Genomic DNA, 24,340 nt, shown 5'->3' with positions numbered 1-24,340 from the left:
ACTGAAAACAATCCAAATGCCCACATACACACAAAAAAATGTATACATTTTGGTATATTCATACAGTAGAATTCTATATGGCAATAAAAAAAGAACTGTGGGTACATGCCACAATATGGATGAATCTCACAAACATCATATAAAGCAAAGGAACTCAGACAAAGTACAATTAAATGATAGCTACAAAAGTTGGAACAGTTTGGGGGAGGAGAGGGAGAAATAACTAAGAGAAGCTTTTGGGGTGCTGGAATTGTTTTAGATCTTTGATCTGGGAAGTGGTTACACGGTAAAAATTCATCAAACTTATGGGCAGTGTTCTTTACGTATTAACATGTTATACTTCAGTTGTAAAAGATGGCACAAGATATTTATTTGGAACCTTTAACACAACGCAGAAGAATGGTTTTAATCTTAAATTTCAAAACATAAAACTACTCCAAGAATGTAATTATAATTGAAGTGATTTTATACTAAAATCAGCTCACAGTAGATTCAACCAAAAGTATTACAAAGATAAATAGTTAAAATTTTGCTCTAAAATTTCTATCTTAGTTTGGTGTATGCCTCCAAGGGCTGGGCTTAGCAAATGTCAGGGTAATCTCTACCGAGCCTCATTTCAACATATTCCGGAAATAAAAGAGTAATTAAACCCAAGTTTATCAATGAATAGACATGATCATCTACTGAGAAAGAGGGTAAGTGGTTAAGTAAGGGGGTTACAGGAGAGTAAAAATTTTTTAATAACTGCTATGACAAGTGAAAAAGAACTAACTAGGCAAAAAAGAATTACTGGGTAATGGTGATGGTCCAATTAAGACTGGTAAGCACAAATAATTTAGTAGTGCCAGTCAGCGAACTTATGGTTTTTTCCAGATGTGCTCAGCAGGTCGGAGCCAGGTACATAGAAATCAGTAACTGATCTGTGGCTGAGTATTGACTGAAAAGATACAATGAAGAGACAAAAAAAGGAAAGCAGCACAACATATTTCAAAAGTTAAATAAGATTCCAAGCTACATAAGATAATTAAAGCAGGAGGGAGACAAGAGAGGTGTCAAAGGACTAAGGCTCTGGACTGAAAAGAAACTGTCAATGACTGTGTTCAAAAAAAAAAATTCAAAAATTCAACATATACAGAAATTCATGAACAGGTTTTTGATACAAAGTGCCATTTTTTTCTCACTATTTTAGAAAATGAAATGCTCCTAACAATTAAACAATTTCCTTTTTTAAGGGAACTAAGAAAGGTTACAAATGGAAAAGGTTAAATGTCTGAAGTATTATAATTACAAATTTATATTTTCCTCAACATTCTATGTAAATCCAAAAGTTTTCCAATAATATTTTGAATTAACTAAAGAAGCATCCAAATTTCTTGGTCAATCAATGAACCTTTACCATCTTTATCAAAAAATCTAACGTAAGCAAACAGGTCAATGCATACATCAATACACCCTTCTTTAATTGTGTGGGTATCCGTTTAAAGTCATATGACAAAAGAATTATTTCCCATTTCCAAGCTCTGTTCAGCTTGACCTTAAAAGTGAAACTGGTCAGTAACAACATGCAATGAATGAATGAAGTGTAAGTAGACAGGAAAAAGGTGGCTGAAAAGATGTAGGAACAAATAGCATAATAGAGGAATTAATCTCAGTAAAGAATGATTTTTCAGCTTATCTAAAGCTAAATGCAATAATCTCTAATAAAAAGATTTAAAGTATAACAATTAAGCTTAGTATATAATATGAATCTAAATTATTCAATATGGCTGAATTAAGCAGTATTTATTGTCTATTATTTTGCCCAGCAATGTGCTTGCTCCACTGCTATAAGGCACACATGCAAAAAACATGCCCCTACCCTGAAAGACACTTTATAGTATAGAAAACCATATGTGAATTATTACAGTCTATCACAATACAAACAATATTTTAAGTGCCAAACAAGTTAAGATAAGGTCATAGCAGGGTATTTGCAACTTAACCAATATGGTTATTTCGGGGGGTGGAATAATATCACTATCAGATCTCACAGGAGTACCTGATGTTTCTGACCGGCCTGGCTATGGTATGGTTTGGACTAAAGAACCACAGCTGCATTCACACTGAAGAATGGCAGCAGTAAGAGATTTGGGTTTTGTGTGTCACAGAAACATTACTAACATACACACATATGCACACACCATTTATACACAAAGGAACTTTGTTTTGGTTAATAAACATTCAGTATCTGTTTTACCTTTTAATATAATGCACCAAAACTATTAGCAAACTGCTTTCCAAAGCTATGTAAGTTAAACTATTAACAGAAATTATAATGCAGTGTATGTGTGTGGGGGGAGGGGAGCCAGCTAGGTTTTCTAACTAACCAAAATTAAGATGTATTTGCCTATACATCCACTCTGTAAAACTGTGCAGCTAGTATAGGCACACAGCCTCAAAAATCACATACACATGGAATTTCATTGCTTTAATTTCATCCTTTAGCTTCTACAATACTGCCTTAGAGTGATTTCTTGTCACCCTCTGTATCCATTCTTTCAACAAATTTTACTGTCTGATCAGCTCTTTGCAAATCCAAGTTTTCACCTGCCAGTGATCTTTAAAAAGTGAGTTTCCATACACAGAATCCATTTACATTATTAACACAAGTACTATCAGTAGTGCTATTAATCCATTTCAACATATCATACGTTAAATGGACTGGTATGGGATGTTTCTGACCACCTACTGTATTTCACATTTTCCCCCTATTTTAACATCTCTGAGATAAAGATGTATCTCACAATTAAAGGCATTTTATAAATGTGCTGAACAGACAGTAATTAAACACAGCGGCCACTGTTCACCCATGAACTCAAGCATAATTGTTGACTGACCTTGTCATCAATTGAATTGTCTGCACTGTCAGTTTCATGCATGTTGAGCTTAACTACATGCTAAATGTCTTATAACATTACTCCGCAATTTAATATTGAAATGAAAATTTACCATGCACAGAGTTACAAAAATTGAGATTAGTAAATAAAATTTCATTATTGCTAATAACAGTCCCAATTTCATGTTTTCCTGCAAAGCAACAAAGCGACTTATGGGATATGAGAACAGCCACAAGTAGAGGAAACTGTATTATGTTTTGCTACTGAGATACATGCTAAAGGACAGCCTATCACATGCCAAGCAATGGAAATGAAGGCAGAAGTTGTCAAATCTCTGGAAATAGATAAAAGGTTTGCAAGCAATGAGTGGCTGGTATGACCAATTATAGAATGCACAAGCATACAGCATTTTTTTTCTTACTGTCCATAAAATAGTGCTGTGTCATCTTTTAATGGCAACTCAGGTTCCATGAAATAAGATTTAAAAAATTAGAACTCATCATTCTTGGTCTTTCCCAAGGTGGGGCCAGGATGGCACTATCATTCACTCAGTTACTAAAGTCAGAAACCTGGAGATCATTCTTGACTCATCATTTCCAAAACATAAAAACAATTACATTGCTCATTATTACCTCTACTGCAACCATGGTGCAGGTACCATCACCTGGACAATGCATCAACATAACTTTTCCTTCTTCTATTCCAACTCTCAGCACAATTCAATATTCACAGAGCAGCTAAAGCAGAAGTTCTCAACTTTGGCACTAGTGATGCTTTGGACCAACAATCCTTTGCTGGCGGGGACTTACTGAAGAATGTTTAGCAGCATCCCTGGTCTCTACCCACTAATGCCAGTAGCACACATCATCACTCCCCAGTCATGACAATCAAAAATGTCTGCAGATTGCCAAATGTCCCCTGTAAAGCAAGATATACAGCCTTGACGTACTCCTTTTCCTATTTGGAACCAGTCCGTTGTTCCATGTCCAGTTCTGTTGCTTCCTGACCTGCATACAGGTTTCTCAAGAGGCAGGTCAGGTGGTCTGGTATTCCCATCTCTTTCAGAGTTTTCCACTGGCGTGCTATGATTCATGGGGTCGCAAAGAGTCGGATACGACTGAGCGACTGAACTGAACTGAAAGCAAGATAAAAGCCACAGTTGAGAATCACTGAACTAGAGGGAGGGATGTTGTTAAAATGCTTCCCTGCTTAAAACTCAATGGTTTTTCATTTTACATATAATAAAATCTGCACTCCTTACAATCCCTGCTAACTCAAACATTATCATACATAAGCCAGACTCTGGCCTACCCTTCAAGCCTCAGGTGAAGCCACTACACTGTTCCAGTATTATGCTCGCTCAATCCATTATCACCTCTCAGTTCCTAAAATACAACAGCCATTTCTGCTACAGAGCTTTTGCACCGGCTCTTCCTTGTGCCTGGACCATTCCCATCAGGTTTTGTGCAAGCTCAGCTTAAATTTAACATCCTCAAAGATGCCTTTCCTGACTGTATGTATCTCATTATTACCAATCACGGTACCCCAATCATTCCCTTCACAGCTTTTAACACAGTGCATGGTTATTCTGTTTACCTGATTATTGACTGTCTCTCACATGAAGACAAATACCTTGTCTGCCTTATTTTCAACATCGAGGCAAAATGAAATGAATGAACTTATCAGCTGGAGAACCTTAAGTACTAGATAAGCTGGTATCAATAACCTCAGCAAAACTCCCCTCTCATTCCCCACCTGTATTTATGACCATTCTCTTGAAGTGGAGAGGGGAAAGCTGAGAGGAGAGGAAGAGACTAACAAAGCCCTCATCCATAAAGTATCCTTGTCATCATCATGTTCTCTGAGGGATTGGGTGCAGATTAAATGACATATGTAATGAATCTAAAGCACTGGAAGGGTGTGAAAAACAGCCTGTACTTAATAAATGACGGCTTTATATGTAAAGCCTCAAGCACAATGCCTATACAGATAACTGCAAAATGACAGTTCTCTTGCCCCTTTTAATATCACTCTACCAACAGCTCACCCAGAATGGAGCAGGAATGGAATTTTGTACCTCAGAGATATACCTCTCCCCTTCCAGGCCTCCAGGAACCCAACATACCATACTAGATGTAACATAGGTTGGTTAGTCACATGTGCATACTGACTAAGGAAAGCCAAGTATCTATTAACCAAAGGCAACTCATCACAAAACAGCTTCAGAATTATATTTCAGTTAGCTTCAGTAAAGAAAATTACCACATGAATATTCAGTTTCTGAACCCAGCTTTAAATTAAACTCAGGAAAAGTATAAATTACTGTTTAACAATATCAGTGTTGGTTACTAAAAATATCTAATAAATCTAAGACAAATTTATTTACAGGAAATAAACGAGTAAGCTCTGCACAACTTTTAGCTAATAGTATGGATGTGAGAGTTGGACTGTGAAGAAAGTTGATCACCGAAGAATTGATGCTTTTGAACTGTGGCGCTGGAGAAGACTCTTGAGAGTCCCTTGGACTGCAAGGAGATCCAACCAGTCCATTCTAAAGGAGATCAATCCTGGGTGTTCATTGGAGGTACTGATGCTAACGCTGAAAATACTCTGGCCACCTCATGCGACCAGTTGACTCACTGGAAAAGACTCTGATGCTGGGAAGGATTGGGGGCAGGAGGAGAAGGGGATGACAGAGAATGAGATGGCTGGATGGCATCACCAACTCGATGGACATGAATTTGAGTGAACTCCAGGAGTTGGTGATGGACAGGGAGGCCTGGCGTGCTGTGATTCATGGGGTCGCAAAGAGTCGGACACGAATGAGCAACTGAACTGAACTGAGAGCAAAATGAGTGATCTTAAATTCCTTTTTAAAATATTGCTTCTGACAGCATTCTGTATATGCATGGGGGGGGGCGGTGGCAGGGGGTGGGGTGGGTAGGAATCTGAGGAAAGTGATTAAAGGAATACATTAAAAAGGGAACATAAAGGAAGCCAGACTGCCAGGGTCTGAATCCCCAGTTCTGCTAATTACTAGCTATGTGAACTCTGGAAAATCACTTAACTTCTCCATGTTTCAGTTTATCTGTAAACTGAAACTTAAAAAGTGTTCACCTCATGGGGTTGTTGTATGGATCCCATAAATTAATATATATAAAATGCTTAGGTAGTACTGCTATCAACATTATTATATTGCTGTTATCGTTATTTCGATTCTTTGCGTTATTATGGTTAATAGATGCCATACTGGATAGCACATAAAACATTTCTCTCACTGCAGAAAGTTCTATTAAATAACATTGTATCAGATTACCAGATAGAATGCCTGATGAGATAATGCATATATCTCCTCTAATTTTTCAGAAAGTGCTTTAAAAAAGGCACTCCAAACCCAAGTAGCCTTTAATAACTTTGACAAGTAAAAAGAACTTGGGTTTTAGTCCAATTTAACAGTCCACCTCATGTGACGAGTTGACTCACTGGAAAAGACTCTGATGCTGGGAAGGATTGGGGGCGGGAGGAGAAGGGGATGACAGAGAATGAGATGGCTAGATGGCTGGATGGCATCACCAACTCGAGGGACAGGAGTTTGAGTGAACTCCGGGAGTTGGTGATGGACAGGGAGGCCTGGCATGCTGTGATTCGTGGGGTCGCAAAGAGTCGGACACGACTGAGCGACTGAACTGAACTGAACCGTCAAAGAAAAGAGAAGTGGTGAAGGAAAGAGAGACTGTCTTCTATAAGGATCTCAATTCTACAAGATAACAAAAGTCTGTCCACCTTACCCTACTAAACTCTCTCAGCAAAGACTATTATCTAGAAAAGGAATTCATTGTTAATTATATTAAATATAATTATCAACATATTAAGAAAACAAATTTGTGATACAGTATTATATGTGCTTCTTTAACACAATAAATAAAAGATCTACAGATGGATCTAACAGCCCGATTTTAAAGCACTGCTTGGGATAAAAGATATTTTGAGATATCTGCAACATCTGTAATTTAATATGAAAATATTTCTGATTTCTATTGGTAAGAAAGCTACAGTATTGCTCACACAACTGTGATTTGTTACCTACATTCAAAATTAAAGAAAATGCGAAATCTCTCTTAGAGATTAGGGAAAATGAAAATATGATTATTTTCCCCTCTAAGTTTATGAATCCCAGGTTAAAAAATGTTGCCTAAGAGATTTATTATAGAGTTTATTTCTTAAGATTTTATTATAGAGTTATAAAAACTTGGACTCAAACCTACCACTTCTTAGCTAGGGAAAGTGGTAACCTCTCTACCTCATCTGTGAAATGTAATACCTACGTAAGATTGTGGTGTTATTTATCATCATGCTACTGGACAAAGTATTTGACACATTCTCAATAAACACATATTCTATTATAATCAGTAACCAAGTTGTCAGGGCCCTCTGTGCATCAGAAAGTCAGAGACTGGATGTCAGTTGGTCTGCGGTAGATACCAACCATTCTTTAGTTTATTTTCTTTTTTTTTAAACTTCTTCTATTTATTTTTAATTTTTTGGTTGTACTGGGTCTTCATCACTGCGGGCAATCTTTCTCTAGTTGCAGCTACCGGGGACTACTCTTCATTGCAGTGGCTTCTCTTGTTGGCGAGCACAGGCTCTAGGTGCACAGGCTTCAGTAGTTGCAGCACATGGGCTCAGTAGTTTTGGCTTGAGGGCTCTAGAGCACAGGCTCAGAAGTTGTGGTTCACAGGCACAGTTGCCCCACGGCATGTGAAATCTTCCCAGACCAGGGATTGAATCAGTGTCCCCTGCATTGGCAGGCAGACTCCCACCCACTGAGACACTGCTGCTGCTTCTAAGTCGCTTCAGTTGTGTCCAACTCTGTGCGACCCCATACACAGCAGCCCACTAGGCTCCTCTGTCCCTGGGATTCTCCAGGCAAGAATACTGGAGTGGGTTGCCATTTCCTTCTCCAATGCATGAAAGTGAAGTCGCTCAGTCGTGCCCAACTCTTAGAGACCCCACGGACTGCAGCCTACCAGGCTCCTCCATCCATGGGATTTTCCAGGCAAGAGTACTGGAGTAGGGTGACACTGCCTTCTCCGACTGAGCCACTAGGAAATCCCATTCTTTAGCTTATCTTTAAAGCTCCCAGGTGATTCTAATGTGCAGTCACTGGCCAAAGGACAAAGTTCTAACTCTACTTTGGCACACAAGGTGCTTTGGTCACTACTTACAGCTCTATATTTTAATCTCTCTCTATAGGTAACCCCAAGCCTCTTCACACACACTCAAACTAATGCTTCCTCAATAAGTGGGCTACAGCATCAGAATCACCAGAAAGACCTGTTAAAACACAAACTGCTGGCCTCTGCCTCAAAAATTTCTTGATACAGTTGGACTAGGGTGAGGGCCAAGAACCTGTATTTCAAACAAGTTCATGAACAGGTAATGTTAATACTACTGGTGCAGGGAGCACAATTTAAGAACCACTGAGTTCTAGACCAGATCACTACATTATCCTTCTGTATTTACCTGGAAAGCCATTCCATCTCCATCATCCCACTCTTGCCTGGTTAACTTCTACTCTTCTTTCAAAACTTACATAAGAATTTGTTTTCAGGAAGCACGTGCTCCTTCAACAAACCACTTCAAGGCATGTTATTACCTACTATAAAACTTATCTGCCCAAAAAAACACACTATAGAAAGTTCTTAATGGTACAATTATGTACAGGGTAGATATCTGCTACCATATGCAAGTTCTTTTCTAAGAACTGGGGGAAAGGGCCTCTGGGTAGGTGATTAGAAAATCATGAAAAAAGCAAACAGATAGTTGGTCAAGAAGAGTGAAATCTGGATTTCAGCCCTGACCAAGCCCCTTGGCTGGAGCACCTTTATGCAGAGCACCACCAATTCCACAGCCAATCATGGCACCCCAGCACAGCATACCACTAAAAGACAAAGGAATAGCACTGACCAATCCTGGATTTGAGAAAGGGAGAAACAGTGGGAGGAAGGAGCAATAAGGCTATTGGAAAGGATTTTTGGAACTTATCACACCTAAGTTCTGAGTCTTGAATTCTCTGCACATCAGGAAGACAAGAACTGTGCTTTCATGTCTTTATAACCAGAGTGTAAGGCACACTACAGATGTTCAATAAATGTCTGAAATAAATGAAAACTCAAAATGACTAAAATTATATGAAGACACTTGCTAATCTTTTTTACACCAAATCAAGACGTAAACACCCATAGCTAAAACCAAAAACTGTTAAGTACTATCTAAATATTAACGTATTTGGCCTGTACACTAATCACCTAGAGGAAAGCACGAATTATTCTAACCACCTGTTAGAAGATGAGACAAAGGAGCCTGCTGAAAACACACTCAGACTTAACTAAAGTCTTTAAAGTCAAAAACTTTGCATTACCTGATTCAGAGTTGATTTCCTCAATAGAGACTAAAAATTTTACAGGAATCTTGAAAACTAAGTCCAAGTCACAAATTTTACAACAAAGAAACTGAGGTTCAGAGAAGTACTGATTCAAAGACACACAGCTAATTAGTGGTAAAGCTGCGATTAAAACTCTTCTCTGCTGCTGCTGCTAAGTCACTTCAGTCGCGTCCGACTCTGTGTGACCCCATAGACGGAAGCCCACCAGGCTCCCCCGTCCCTGGGATTCTCCAGGCAAGAACACTGGAGTGGGTTGCCATTTCCTTCTCCAATGTGTGAAAGTGAAGTCATTCAGTCGTGTCCGATCCCACGGACTGTAGCCTACCAGGCTCCTCCATCCATGGGATTTTCTAGGCAAGAGTAGTGGAGTGGCTTGCCATTGCCTTCTCCGAAAACTCTTCTCTAGCCCTACACTAATTTTTCTTATATTGCATTCTCTTCACATTTATAAATTATTAAATATCCAAAACTTTTTTAAAAGCTCAGATTAACCCAGGTTTTGCTTCCTGTACCCCATTTTTACGACAGGAAAAGCAGCCATCTGACCATCTTACTTTAAGAACCTACACAAAGAAGTAACTTTCAAAATTATGTTTTGCTTTTGGTAAAGATTCATGCATAGTCTCTTTGCGAAATTATACACGCAAAGCTATTTTTATTTTTTTATAAATAAAAATCTTGATACAACCATCATATCTTCTCAATTACCAAGGAAGCATTACAATGGATTTCCAAGATGTATTACTTTCTAGAGTAAAAAAAAAAAAGAGTCTGATTTTTAAAATATATTTAACAATAAGCACAAAACTCTGGCTATAACCCTCATCTCTCTGTTAACCTGAGAACCTCGCCCTTGACCTCCCTCATTAACAGAACCTACTGCTGACCTAGCTTCACGTGCTAAGAAGAATCAGCTGGCGCTATGTGCTGCTGCTGCTGCTGCTAATTCACTTCAGTCGTGTCCGACTCTGTGTGACCCCATAGACGGAAGCCCACCAGGCTCCCCCGTCCCTGGGATTCTCCAGGCAAGAACACTGGAGTGGGTGGCCATTTCCTTCTCCAATGTATGAAAGAGAAAAGTGAAAGTAAAGTCACTCAGTCGTGTCCAACCCTTAGGGACCCCACGGACTGCAGCCCACCAGGCTCCTCCATCCATGGGATTTTCGGCGCTATGTGCTGGTAAGAACCAATTAATAGTCCTTGCTTCTGGAATATAATCTTATGATTTACCTGGATTTTAACTTTATTCACCTTTTAAATTTAACACTAATGTATTTACATACAAAACAGCATAGTCGAACAGTTAAAAGTTAACTTTTTAACTGATATATTAATCCATGAGGCATTAGTGACATTACACAGGTGAGAAAACTGAGGTTTAGAGAGGTTAAAGACTCTGCCCATGTTTACAAACCTAGGAAGGAGATGAATTAGAATCTGACACCAGGAGTGTGACTCAGGCCAGGAAATCTCTCGGACAACAGACAACGGCTTTCTTAGCCCTTCATTACATGACAGTGCTTCCCCCATCAGTGAACGCACAAACTTTTTAACTATCCCCACAGTACAAAGCATGCACCAGGGCATTTTCTTCCTGAAAATTAATTTAGGCTTTTACAATTAAGCAGAACATAGCTTAAGACATTCTTCAGCTTCTCTATCTTGCACTCTGTCATAAGAATTTCTGCACACATACTACTTTGTATTGTCTCTACTAGAGAACAGAGAAAGCCTACCTCTCAGTACTCTAAACGAGATACGAAAAAAAATAATAATAACCTAATAGAATTGACAGAGCTTCAGGATAACTTCAGGGAAGATAACGTCAGGATAGCTTCAGGGAATCAGTTACCTCAAAAGAGGCAATCGGGTCATATTCATGCTTGACTATGTATAAAACACTTTTTTTTTTTGCCTAAGACTGAGGAAACAAGCAGTGGCATCTCAAACCTCTACCTGAACCTTTAGACCAACTCAACAATTATGAAGAGAAATCTTGCCAGAGGCTAAAAACAGTACAGGTAATACTTAACTACCAAAGTCAAGGAAAGTGAAAGGGAAGTCGCTCAGTCATGTCCGACTCTTTGCGACCCCGTGGACTGTAGCCCACCAGGCTCCTCCATCCATGGGATTCTCCAGGCAAGAATACTGGAGTGGGGTGCCATTTCCTTCTCCAGGGGATCTTCCCCACCCAGGGATCAATCCTAGGTCTTCCACATTACAGGCAGATGCTTTAACCTCTGAGCCACCAGGGAAGCCCAAAGTCAAGGAACTACCCTGAAAAACTCTTCTAACTCTTCCTGATACATTAAAAATGATCTACTTTGGGGGAGGGGGAGTGACAACGAGAGGGGCATGTCCTCTTACCTCTGTACTTTATGCTTCCAAAGTATCCTGAACCTAATACTCTCACAACTTCCATGTATATCCCTATTAGCTTGGTTTGTTGCTTAGGGGAGTTTGGTTTTTAAATCTCTCTCAATAGAACAGAAGCTGTTTAAAAGCAAAGTCTATGTATTAAACAACTTTGTGTACTCACTACTAGTCATGGAGTGAAAGTGAAGTCACTCAGTAGTGTCCAACTCTTTGCGACCCCATGGACTGTAGCCTACCAGGCTCCTCCGTCCAAGGAATTTTCCAGGCAAGAATACTGGAATGGGTTGCCATTTCCTTCTCCAGGGGATCTTCCCCACCCAGGGATTGAAACCGGTCTCCCATTGTAGGCAGACGCTTTACTGTCTGAACCAAGTAGGCACTTGTAAATATTTATTGAAAGACTCTTAACTGGATTCCCATCACAGACATAAGACAACTGAGGCCTCTCGAAATCAAATGTTCTACTCAAGAGTTCAGTTCAGTTCAGCTCAGCTGCTAGGTCGTGACCGACTCTTTGCAACCCCATGAATCACAGCACGCCAGGCCTCCCTGTCGATCACCAACTCCCGGAGTTCACTCAAACTCATGTCCATCGAGCTGGTGATGCCATCCAGCCATCTCATTCTCTGTCATCCCCTTCTCCTCCCACCCCCAATCCCTCCCAGCATCAGAGTCTTCTCCAGTGAGTCAACTCTTCGCATGAGGTGGCCAAAGTATTGCAGTTTCAGCATTAGCATCAGTCCTTCCAATGAACACCCAGAGTCGATCTCCTTTAGAATGGACTGGTTGGATCTCTGTGCAGTCCAAGGGACTCTCAAGAGTCTTCTCCAGCACCACAGTTCAAAAGCATCAATTCTTCGGCGATCAGCTTTCTTCACAGTCCAACTCTCACATCCATACATGACCACTGGAAAAACCATAGCCTTGACTAGACGGACCTCTGTTGACAAAGTAATGTCTCTGCTATTCAATACACTATCTAGGTTGGTCATAACTTTCCTTCCAAGGAGTAAACGTCTTTTAATTTCATGGCTGCAATCAGCATCTGCAGTGATTTTGGAGCCCAAAAAAATAAAGTCTGACACTGTCTCCACTGTTTCCCCATCTATTTTCCATGAAGTGATGGGACCAGATGCCATGATCTTTGTTTTCTGTTATGTGATGGAAAAGGAAAGAAAACCAAATCTCTGTAAGATAAAACTTCAAAATGCAAAAGATTTCAAACAGCATAAATAAGGCTGAGATTAAAATGCCCTTTTAAGAGATTTAACTTGTGGGTTCTGAAAGTAAGCCTGAGTTTAAATCCTGACTCTCTCATTTATTAGCTGTGTGGCCTTGCAACAAGTCGTCTACAAAATACCATGCCTTATGAACCCCACCATTACCAAACATTATTGTGCCAATAATATATCTGCAATTAATGAAAATATAAAGAGGGTGAAGATATCAGGAAGACCTGAAATAGATTCTACAGCTGTGTTTATTTCCTTTTTCTGTTTTTCCTTTCTTTGTGAGATATATCAATTATATAGCATAATACATAAAATCTAAATAATAGTTTAAAGAATTATAAAGTGAGCACTCCATGTAAATACCACTAACATCAAGAAATCAAAGGATTCTCTATAATGTGTCCCTCCCTCATCACAAACATGAGACTTAATCAAACCTAATAAACTTATCTACTTAATTTAAGATTAAATAAATTTAACCTAACCTTTAAAACAGACAATAGCAATATAACTTCTTCACAGGGTTATTGCAAAATATTTATTGGTACACAGTAAATACTCAATGAGTGTTCCTTACACATACATTATACACCAGAACAAAGACATGAGGGACATGGAATAAAGTATGAAATCAATCTAGTGAGAGCATAAAACCCAGGGAGAAGTACAGTGCAGAGACAGAGCTAGAAAGCTAGGCTGGGGCCATCTAAGAAAGAAAAGAAAAATCTAAGCTACATAGGGGAAATTGAGAAAATTCACTGGGCAGTTTTGAAAGAATTTTCCATGGGTTTCCTGTTTTTCTGCCTATCTTAAAAACAGAGACACCAACTGTCTTTGATCCAATGTTTTCAAGTGTATTTGTAGAGTGAATTATTTTGGGAAAGAGAAACAGCATCTCCCTCAGAGAAAAGGAGATGTATGCTTACAACCCATTATAAAGATACAAGTTTCTCTAACCTTGGGATTCCTCTCCTCTAACACAACCCAATACACATGTGGGTGTCACATCTTCACTCTACCATGTACAAAGTGGGGCTCCAAGATCTCACACTAATGCTGATGCTGTGGCTACTGTTACTGCTGTAGTGCACTGTTCATCTCTAACCAAGGAGTCCCATGACTTCATTAAACTGTAGCAGGTTAACTTGTTAGCAAGTTAAATCTCAGTAAAATCTTAGAATTTCCACATTTTTAGACAGGCATTAGTACATAATCAATGTTCAATTAAACTGAAAGATGCCACTTCCATACTGTCAGAATGGATTAAAAAAAAAAAACTCAACTATACACTGCCTTCAAGAGGGACATTTTAAATACAAAGAAAAATTTAAAGTAACTGGATAGAAAAAAATACTACAGAAACAGTAAGCTCAAGAAAATTAGAGTGGCTGTATTAAATGAATGTGCCCAGTAAGAGCTTCAAAGTACAGACGCAAAAAGCAACAAAATTAAGGGAGAAATAGGTAATTCCACAGTCACAGATATTTTAACATCCTTCTCAGCAATTGATATAACTAGACCAAAAAAAAAACAAACAACAAAGTAGACACAAATGATTTGAAAAATGCTACCAAAACATCTGAATCTAACTGATATTTACAGAATAGTACACCATACAACTGCAGAACACGTATTTTTTTTCAAATGTGAAAAGTATATTTATCAAGATAAACCACATGATGAACCATAACTCAAGGTTCTACACATTTGAAAAGATTAAAACAAGCCTCAAAATGAAATTGTTAGAAATCAAAAACAAGATATCTAAAATAATGCCAAATATTTGAAAATTAAACAAAACCCTTTTTAAATAATCCCTGGGTCAACAAAGAAATCATAAAGCAAGTTAGAAACTATTCCAAAGTAAATGATAATAAGAATATCAAAATCTACCTCATTAGAACTGATTCAAATGCATTCTTTTTGATGGCTGAAAAATACTCCATCGTGTATATGTACCAAAGCTTTCTTATCCATTCATCTGCAGATGAACATCTAGGTTGCTTCCATGTCCTGGTTATTATAAACAGTGCTGCAATGAACATTGGAGTACATGTGTCTCTTTCAATTCTGGTTTCCTCGGTGTGTATGCCCAGGAGTGCGATTGCTGGATCGTATGGCAGCTCTATTTCCAGTTTTTTGAGGAATCTCCACACTGTTCTCCATTGTGGCTGCACTAGTTTGCATTCCCACCAACAGTGTAAGAGGGTTCCCTTTTCTCCACACCCTCTCCAGCATTTATTGCATGTAGACTTTTGGATAGCAGCCATTCTGACTGGTGTGAAATGGTATCTCACTGTGGTTTTGATTTGCATTTCTCTGATTATGAGGGATGTTGAGCATTTTTTCATGTGTTTGTTAGCCATCTTTATGTCTTCTTTGGAGAAATGGTCTGTTTAGTTCTTTGGCCCATTTTTTGATTGGGTCATTTATTTTTCTGGAATTGAGCTGCAGGAGCTGCTTGTATATTTTGGAGATTAATCCTTTATCAGTTGCTTCATTTGCTACTATTTTCTCCCCTTCTAAAGGCTATCTTTTCACCTTGCTTACAGTTTCCTTTGCTGTGCAGAAGTTTTTGATTTTAATTAGGTCCCATTTGTTTATTTTTGCTTTTATTTCCAATATTCTGGGAGGTGGGTCTTGGAGGATCCTGCTGTGATTTATGTCGGAGAGTGTTTTGCCTACATTCTCCTCTCGGAATTTTATAGAATCTGGTCTTACATTTAGCTCTCTAATCCATTTTGAGTTTATTTTGGTGTATGGTGTTAGGAAGTGTTCTAGTTTCATTCTTTTACAAGTGGCTGACCAGTTTTCCCAGCACCAGTTGTTAAAGAGACTGTCTTTTCTCCATTTTATATTCTTGCCTCCTTTGTCAAAGATAAGGTGTCCACAGGTGCGTGGATTTATCTCTGGGCTTTCTATTTTGTTCCACTGATCTCTATTTCTGTCTTTATGCCAGTACCATACTGTCTTGATGACTGTGGCTTTGTAGTAGAGCCTGAAGTCCGGCAGGTTAATTCCTCCAGTTCCATTCTTCTTCTTCAAGATTGCTTTGGCTATTCGAGGTTTTTTGTAATTTCATACAAATTGTGAGATTTGAATCAGTTCTAATGAGGTGGATGATACTGGAGCCTATTATACAGAGTGAAGTAAGCCAGAAAGAAAAACATCAATACAGTATACTAACACATATATATGGAATTTAGAAAGATGGTAACCTTAACCCTGTATACAAGACTGCAAAAGAGACATAGGTATATAGAACAGTCTTTGGGACTCTGTGGGAGAGGGTGAAGGTGGGATGATTTGGGAGAATGGATTTGTAGCATGTATATTATCATATGTGAAATGAATCACCAGTCCAGGTTCAATGCATGATACAGGATGCTCGGGGATGGTGCACGGGGATGACCTAGAGGGAGGATATGGGGAAGAGGGAGGTGGGAGGAGGGTTTAAGAAAGGGAACACAAGTACACCCAGGGCGGATTCGTGTCAATGTATGGCAAAACCAACCAATATATTAATGTAAGGTAATTTGCCTCCAATAAAATTAAAAAATAAATTAAAGAAAAATAATATCAAAATCTGTAAGCAACTGCGGTGCTTGGAAGAAAATCTAGACCTTTGTGTATTTAAATGAGAAAACAAGAAATGTCTGAAATCTCTGACCACTTTAAGAAGCTAGAAAAGGAAAAGCAAAATACATGGGGAAAAGAAAATTATAAACAACGGGAAAAAAATGAGAGAGAAAAGACAAACGGAGAAAACCAGCATGTTACTTTTGAAAAGATATACAGATAAACTAAGAATTAGACTGGTCAAGAAAAAAAAGAAAGCACACATTAATAACATCAGAAATTAAAGAGAGATCGATACAAATCCTACAAACATCCTAAAGATGACAAGGGAATTGTATAAAAGTTAATGTCAACAAACTTCTTTAAAAATACACCAAAACTGACATAAGATGAAACAAAATCTATGTCCAATTAAAAACAAAAAAGAATTTGAACTTACCAAAAGTCTCTCTACAAAAAAAAGAAAAAAATTTAAGTTCAAATGGTATCACTGATGAATTCTACCAGTCACGGAATATTGAACAAGGTCTTTCAGTAAGTAGAGGGAACACCTCCCGTAATTTTGAGAATATCATAATCCAAATACCGAAACCGACAAAAACATTACAACCAAAGAAAACTACAAAATAATATTCCTGATGAAAAAGTATCCCCAAATTCTAGCAAAACATTAAATATAAAAGAGATAATACACTGTGACCAAGTGAGGTTATCCTACAAATCAAGATTATTTTATTATTTGAAAATCACCACTGGGATTTGAAAAACAGTGGTAGAATGGATGAACACTTTGTTGCTAAATTTTGGCTATTGCAAACACTTTTTTTTCACATATTCCAGCATACAAGAATTTCTCTCATTAGGAATAAAAAGACAAAAACATAATTACTAGGTTCAGTTCAGTTCAGTTCAGTCGCTCAGTCGTGTCCGACTCTCCGCGACCCCATGAATCACAGCACGCCAGGCCTCCCTGTCCATTACCAACTCCCGGAGTTCACTCAAACTCATGTCCACAGAGTCGGTGATGCCATCCAGCCATCTCATTCTCTGTCATCCCCTTCTCCTCCCGCCCCCAACCTTTCCCAGCATCAGAGTCTTTTCCAGTGAGTCAACTCGTCACATGAGGTGGCCAAAGTATTGCAGTTTCAGCTTTAGCATCAGTCCTTCCAATAAATACCCAGGATTGATCTCCTTTAGAATGGACTGATTGGATCTCCTTGCAGTACAAGGGACTCTCAAGAGTCTTCTCCAACACCACAGTTCAAAAGCATCTTCAACGATCAGCTTTCTTTTCTGTAGACACATCCTTATTCCCACTTCAAGAATCATCTCTTTCCTAGGCTTATGCAAGAGCTTCCTCTTAGTTCTCTGCTTCCTTCTTTTCCCTACAGCGTCACAGTAGCAAGGATCATATAAATTATAGAGACTTATATTTTAATTCAGCTAACAAAGATCTACCAAGCCCTTACTTCATCACCTTTCTATTAAGAAATTTAGCTGTATCTCCTGAACAATTTTAACTCCTGGTTACAGTCTCTAAATCTTATTCTTAACTAAAACTGTCCTAATTGCCTTCTTTTGAAGATACTTTGCTTCTTAGACTGTGAAACCTCCAATATACCATGACCAATTTTTGCTCCCCTCTTTGTCCACCAATTGACCTGGGTTCGATCCCTGGTAGGGAAGATCCCCTGGAGAAGGAAATGGCAACCCACTCCAGTATTCAAGCCTGGAGATTTCCATGAACAGAGGAGCCTGGTGGGCTTCAGTCCACGGGGTTGCAAAGAGTACGACATGGTTGAGCAACTAACACCTTTCAGTATCTGTACTCCATTTTAAATAATTATTCTTTCTCATAATTCTCTCTTCAAAAGTAACTGAATCATACCACAGCAACTGTCTGATGTAGTAACTTTATCAATCTAACTGCCACTTTAATAGGAGAGTGATCTTAGTCACTTGAATTTAACTTCCCTTAGATTCAATCTCATTCCTAAAATGAGTAAAACAACAGGTATCAATCAATAATGAGAATTACATTATCTCTACTGCTTTTTTTATGCCTTTCTACTTAACTTTTTAATTTTTATTTTAATTTCCTCTATACGCAATAAAATCTTTCTACACAGGGAGGCACTTCAACTGAGGTACCAGGAAATACAAAAAGGAAAAAGCAGAAAGACAAAACAAGTATGAGTAAACTTATCAAGTGGGGTTACTACTTTGCCTAAGTGGTCTTTTTGCACATAAAGATTCTAAATTGTAAAGATACTTCTGTCCCCATGGCAAGCAAAATTCTAACAAACCACAGTGACTCACACTCATAAGCAACCCTCCAGTGTGGGAGAGACCTGTAATTATAATGGGATATCACTCCTGTGATTGTTATATGGCAAATAGGTTTTTACATATGTACTTAAGGTCCCTAATCAGTTGAGTTCATCAAAAAGATCATCCTGAATAGGTCTGATCTAATTAGATCAGCTTTAAAAAGGAGTCTCCTAAGACAGTCCAGAGGACAAAGACAGAGGAAGCCAGAGCAACTTACTCTTGCTCGCCTGGATGAAAGCAAAAAGTCATGACGTGAAAATGCCTATATGAACATGTGGTAAGGAACTGAGAAAGCCTTGCCAACAGCTAGAAAGAAGATGGTGACTCCAGTCATACAGCCACAAGGAAATTCTGCCAACAAGTAGTGAGCATGGAAGAAGGTCCTAAGCCTCAGATAAGAACTGACTCAACACAGCCAACATCTTGATTTTAGCCAGGTGAGATGTTGAACAGAAAGCCCCACTACAAAGTACCCAGATTTCTCACCTATATAAAGTGTGAGATAATATATTAACAGGTGATGTTGAAGGTGCTAAATGTACTCTGAATTTAACTTATATGCAGAGTACATCAAGATAAACACTGGGCTGGATGAAGCATGAGCTGGAATCAAGATTGCCGGGAGAAACATCAATAACCTCAGATATGCAGATAATACCACCCTTATGGCAGAAAGTGAAGAACTAAAGAACCTCTCGATGAAAGTGAAAGAGCAGAGTGAAAAAGTAGGCTTAAAGCTCAACATTCAGAAAACTAAGATCATGGCATCCAGTTCCAACACTTTATGACAAAAAGATGGGGAGACAGTGGAAACAGTGGCTGACTTTATTTTTCTGGGCTCCAAAATCACTGCAGAAGGTGATTTCAGCCATGAAATTAAAAGACTCTTGGAAGGAAAGTTATGACCAACCTAGACAGCAAATTAAAAAGCAGAGACATTACTGTCAACAAAGGTCCATCTAGTCAAGACTATGGTTTTTCCAGTAGTCATGTATGGATGTGAGAGTTGGACTCTAAAGAAAGCTGAGCACAGAAGAATTGATGCTTTTGAACTGTGGTGCTGGAGAAGACTCTTGAGAGTCCCTTGGACTGCAAGGAGACCCAACCAGTGCATTCTAAAGGAGATCAGTCCTGGGTGTTCATTGGAAGGACTGATGTTGATGTTGAAGCTGAAACTCCAATCCTTTGGGCACCTGATGCGAAGAGCTGACTCATTTGAAAAGACCCTGATGCTGGGAAAGATTGAAGGCAGGAGGAGAAGGGGACGACAGAGGATGAAATGGTTGGATGGCATCACCGACTCAACGGACATGAGTTGGTGACGGACAGGGAGGCCTGGCATGCTGCGGTTCACAGAGTCACAGAGTCGGACACGACTGAGCAACTGAACTGAAGCTACTAAATTTGTACCTCACTATACATAAAAAGAAAACTAATACAATGCAAAAATTTTCATTTTAATGATGAGAAAAGTAAGGCTCGAAGAGTGACACCCCAAAAGTCAAAAACCTAGGAAAAGTTTAACTTCAGTCCTGGGCTTTCTTCCTACCACAGCCCCCTTAAGGCTTTAAGACAGTCATTCAAATCAACAGTACTTGTATACTGTGTTCAAACAAGGCAACTCTAGAAACACTTTCCATATGGAAAATAACAATTTTCCATATTTCACATCTATTTAAATACCCCTAAGTTTTGCCAGAATATCAAAACTAAACTGTATATTGAGGAATTTCCAATCAAAGTAGATTGGTTGTTAAAATGACCATTGATAGACCACCGGAGTAAACTTAATGTACGTTTTGAAATATAAAGAAAAAATTGCAGCGAAACTCTTTGTCGGTTTTTCTAGTACTTTATTTAGATAGCAAACTACTTGTGTTATAACTATTCTCAAAGACTGAAAGCAAGTAAACAACCTTCCCGAACTTTTCTCTATTTCCCTGGAGCAAATTTTTTTAGCCTGAATTTTTCGTACAGTTATGAGTACAAGGTACACTATTCAATACAAAAGTTGTTTTTATTTTCACTGTTCTGAATCTCTATTTTCCTAAGTGCTTCACCATCAGAATTTGCAATTTTCTTAAAAAGGCACAGGAAAATCTAAAAGATGGAGTCAAATACCACCTAAGTCACAAATCACACAACTTTCTTTATGCCATGTCAAATACTTTCATAAACACTACGTTCGCGAAGAGATGGAAAAAACAACTCCTTTCTAGTCACAACCACGGGGATAAACTATACACATCATCTTAACATCGACTAACAGCAAATAATGCGCTATCATCGCATACAAACAGCATTGTTTTGAATCTATAAGTGTCCAAAACCACCCCCTGATTTACACTCCCGGGGCACGATTCTATGCAATATGAAGAGAATCGGTAACATTTCAAATGTTGGTAGAAGAGGTGACGTGACAATCCTAAAACCTGAAAATTTCTTAGTCCCCACAGCACACAAGCAGCACCCAGTTTGGACTCTCCAATCGAGGCCCAGGTTCAACTCCAAGCACTCCCGTTTCCCAGCTCTTCACCCCGCCCCCACCTCGAGAAAGGAGGGAAAACAACTTTTATTGGCCTCGTCTCCCGGGGGGCTGGAAAACTAACGGGGCAGTGCTCCGGCCTGGACACGTTTCACAAGGAGGCCTCCGTCGGGGGCGGGGAAGGCAGATAGCGGGAAAGCCCGGCTTTGACGTCCCCTCTGCCCCAGGCGCCAGGCCCCCGCTCCTCCCCACTGAAAAGAGGCCTGGGCCGGCCGCATCGCCGAGCGACCCCCAGGCCCCTCAGCCGAGGCGAGCTCGTTGTCATGTGACGCCGCCGCCGCCGCTAACACACCGCAGAAACGCAGGGCGGCGGATGGCATTCGCACCAGCCCGCCTCGGCCCGGCCCCGCCGGGCGCGGGCGAGTCCCGAGAGTCCGGGCGGGGGGGGCGGAGGGCGGGCTTGGCGGCGGGCCCGAGCGCGCCACAAAGGCTTCCGCGCCCGTCGCCGTAGTGCCCGAGCGGGCGGGGGCACAATTTTCGGGGCCCGCGGGAGGGGTGCGGAGCGACTAGGGTTCCGGGGTGTCCGCCGCGCCCACAGCCGTCCCCGCCGGCGCCCGGACGGCCGGCGACCGCCGCGCCCCGCACAGGCCTGCGCGGCCTCCCTCCCCCGCGCGGGGCCCGCGCCCGGCCCGCCCGCTCTCCGCTCGCGCTCTCTCGCTCTCGCCCGGCCTCCATCTTGGATCGGCGCTTCCAGCCCCCGCGCCGCTGCCGCCGCATTCCCCCTCTTTCCCGCCCCCCGCCGCCGTCGCCGCCGCCCGCGCTCACCTCAGCTGCCCATCCGGGCACCGCCGGCCGTCGACCTAGTTTCCCCCCAAAAGTCTCCGGTGTGTTATTCCCGATGTGGGGGGGTTGTTACGGGGTGGTCGCCGGGGGTTCGGGAGCGGGGGCCGCGCCTTCAACGGAGCTGCAATCCTAACCCGCCATCTGGTGGCATTTTCCACACGCCAATGGCGCCGCTGCAGACTTGGGTCCGGACCGCCCTCTGCTGGCCGCGGTGCTTACTGCCTCGCTGACGGGACGGGCCTGCCCGGAAAGGGGAGGGAGCTGAGGCGCGAGCTGGGGGCCGCGGCGGGGACGCGCGCGAACGCTTTCCTGTGGGGATTGCGCGCACGCGCACCAGCGGGGCGGGAAACGTGGCCGCTGCGTGGCGGCCCGGCCCCCGCACGGAGCGCTGGCCCAGCTCAGCCAATCGCAGGCGGCGGATACCTCTCCGTGAGGGGGCTGTGGACGGTTCGTGGGCCGCCTGAGGCGGGCGGAAGGATGGCGGCGGTGGCGCCTGCGCGCCCCGCCGGCTGAGTTGCCGCCCGCCATTTTTGGAGCTTTTCCGAGACCTGGGAGGGAAACCCGCCCCTGGCCCCTTCACCGCGGCCCCTCCCCAGGTCGCGGGACTGGCGCACCCCCGCAGCCCCGCCCGGCCCTGCTTCTCCCATCCCCCGCCTCTGCGGAAAAGCGCAGGGGTGGCAGCGCAAAACCACGCTCCCGCCTCTGCTGGTGTTAACCAGGCCTCGGAGCTTAGCATTGTACGAGCGATTTATTGTCTACTGTTGACGAGGTGCTTTCCCGGGCGAGGGTGAAAAGGTTTAGAGAGCTGTTTGGGACCTCCCTCGCCGTGCATCTAGACGCAACACTGCGCGCCCCAGGCCGATTGGCGTCGTCGCTGCCTTTAAAGCAGATCCTTTCGGTGGTGCCGGCTTTGCATAAGGCGGCAGCATTGGCTAGTTAGTGAGAAAAGAATGTGAGTAGATTGAGAAAATATAGCCTCCGCTCTGGAATCAGATTTCTCCTTCCACAGCCTAGGACTACTTTCAGTAGCTCCGAAATGGACGGGAGAATCCTAGCCGTTTAGCTGCCAAAAGAGAAACAATTGACTAGCGTGAGATCATGACCAAAATATGTCTTTGAATGTCGCCTTTTCCCTACTCTTCCCCACTCCCCGCCCGTCTCTGCCTGATCGTGGCTCCTACCTTTCACCCACTCAAAACTTTCAATACAAAAGTGAATCCTTAATCTCCCAGGTCATCGGCCCCATTTATGAGTAAATTCTCTTGTTACTGTAGCCAGCCAGCTCTATTTCTGTATTGCCTTAGAATCGTTCGACTCCTTTATAGTCTTAAGGGCCAGTCTCCGATAAATTATCCCTATTTCTGATTTCTCTCTCAAAGGTCACACTGTGTGGTTTTTCACTGGAGGAAGCCCCAGTTGGCTATGAAGTCGTGACTGCACTCCCACTTTATGTGTGTATATATATAAACTCATCTTTGGATGAATTCCTATCGTATTCTCTACAGACTGTTTCTCATTTTCCTTGTTAAGGTGCCGGTCCCGATCCGTACTAATAGATAAAATCATCTGGTTAACAGGGATCAGAGCCATGGAATTCTATATTAAAATATTTGTTGACACGCGTGTTCATGACCTTTCAAATTCTCACCAAATTAACCCATTCTCCCCCTCCCCTTCTCCCCAGAATCAATGCTTCTTCCAGGACTACCTATGTCGTCCATTCCTATTTCCTCTTTCCACCACTACTTTCCTAGGATCTTATATCTTCAGTATCTTAGCCATTGGCTTCTTTCTGTTTTTCAACAGTTTCCAAGGGCTTTTTAAAAATTTGTACTACTACCCCCAGTTAACTGTAATATCAACCTTCTTTTCACTGTCACCATTCTTAAAAGAAGTAGTCTCCTGCTTTCACTTCCACCTTACTCCTTACCTTTTATCAATCTAACCCATAATGCAAACTGAATTTACACTTTAAAGTCACACAAGTTCTAACTTCCAACCATTTTCTCATCCTCTTTTTCTTGGCACACCCAATCCTTATCCCCTTCTTGAAACCCTGTGACCTCCCCCCTTTTTAAGACAATTCCTGGGATCTATAACCTACCTGGTTTTCTGGTCTTTGTATTCCTTTGCTAGTGCCTCCTCTTTCTTCCAACCCATAGGTCAACTCTTA

The 24,340-nt window shown here is 41.2% G+C and overlaps 1 protein-coding gene across 1 annotated transcript in view; it reads right to left on the bottom strand.

Moving 5' to 3' along the window:
* Nucleotides 1-22,460, bottom strand: part of STAG1 (STAG1 cohesin complex component) — a 503,309-nt gene extending 480,849 nt beyond the window's left edge. The window contains exon 1 of the mRNA XM_055413256.2: nucleotides 22,150-22,460. The gene's annotated coding sequence lies outside the window, so the exon portion shown is untranslated. The remainder of the gene's footprint in view (nucleotides 1-22,149) is intronic.
* Nucleotides 22,461-24,340: the final 1,880 nt, after the last annotated feature.

The sequence above is a fragment of the Moschus berezovskii genome, chromosome 1, assembly GCF_049115385.1.
Source record: "Moschus berezovskii isolate FMDL1 chromosome 1, NW_MosBer_1.0, whole genome shotgun sequence".
Classification (NCBI taxonomy): domain Eukaryota; kingdom Metazoa; phylum Chordata; class Mammalia; order Artiodactyla; family Moschidae; genus Moschus; species Moschus berezovskii.
This window is presented reverse-complemented; position numbering and strand designations above follow the sequence as displayed.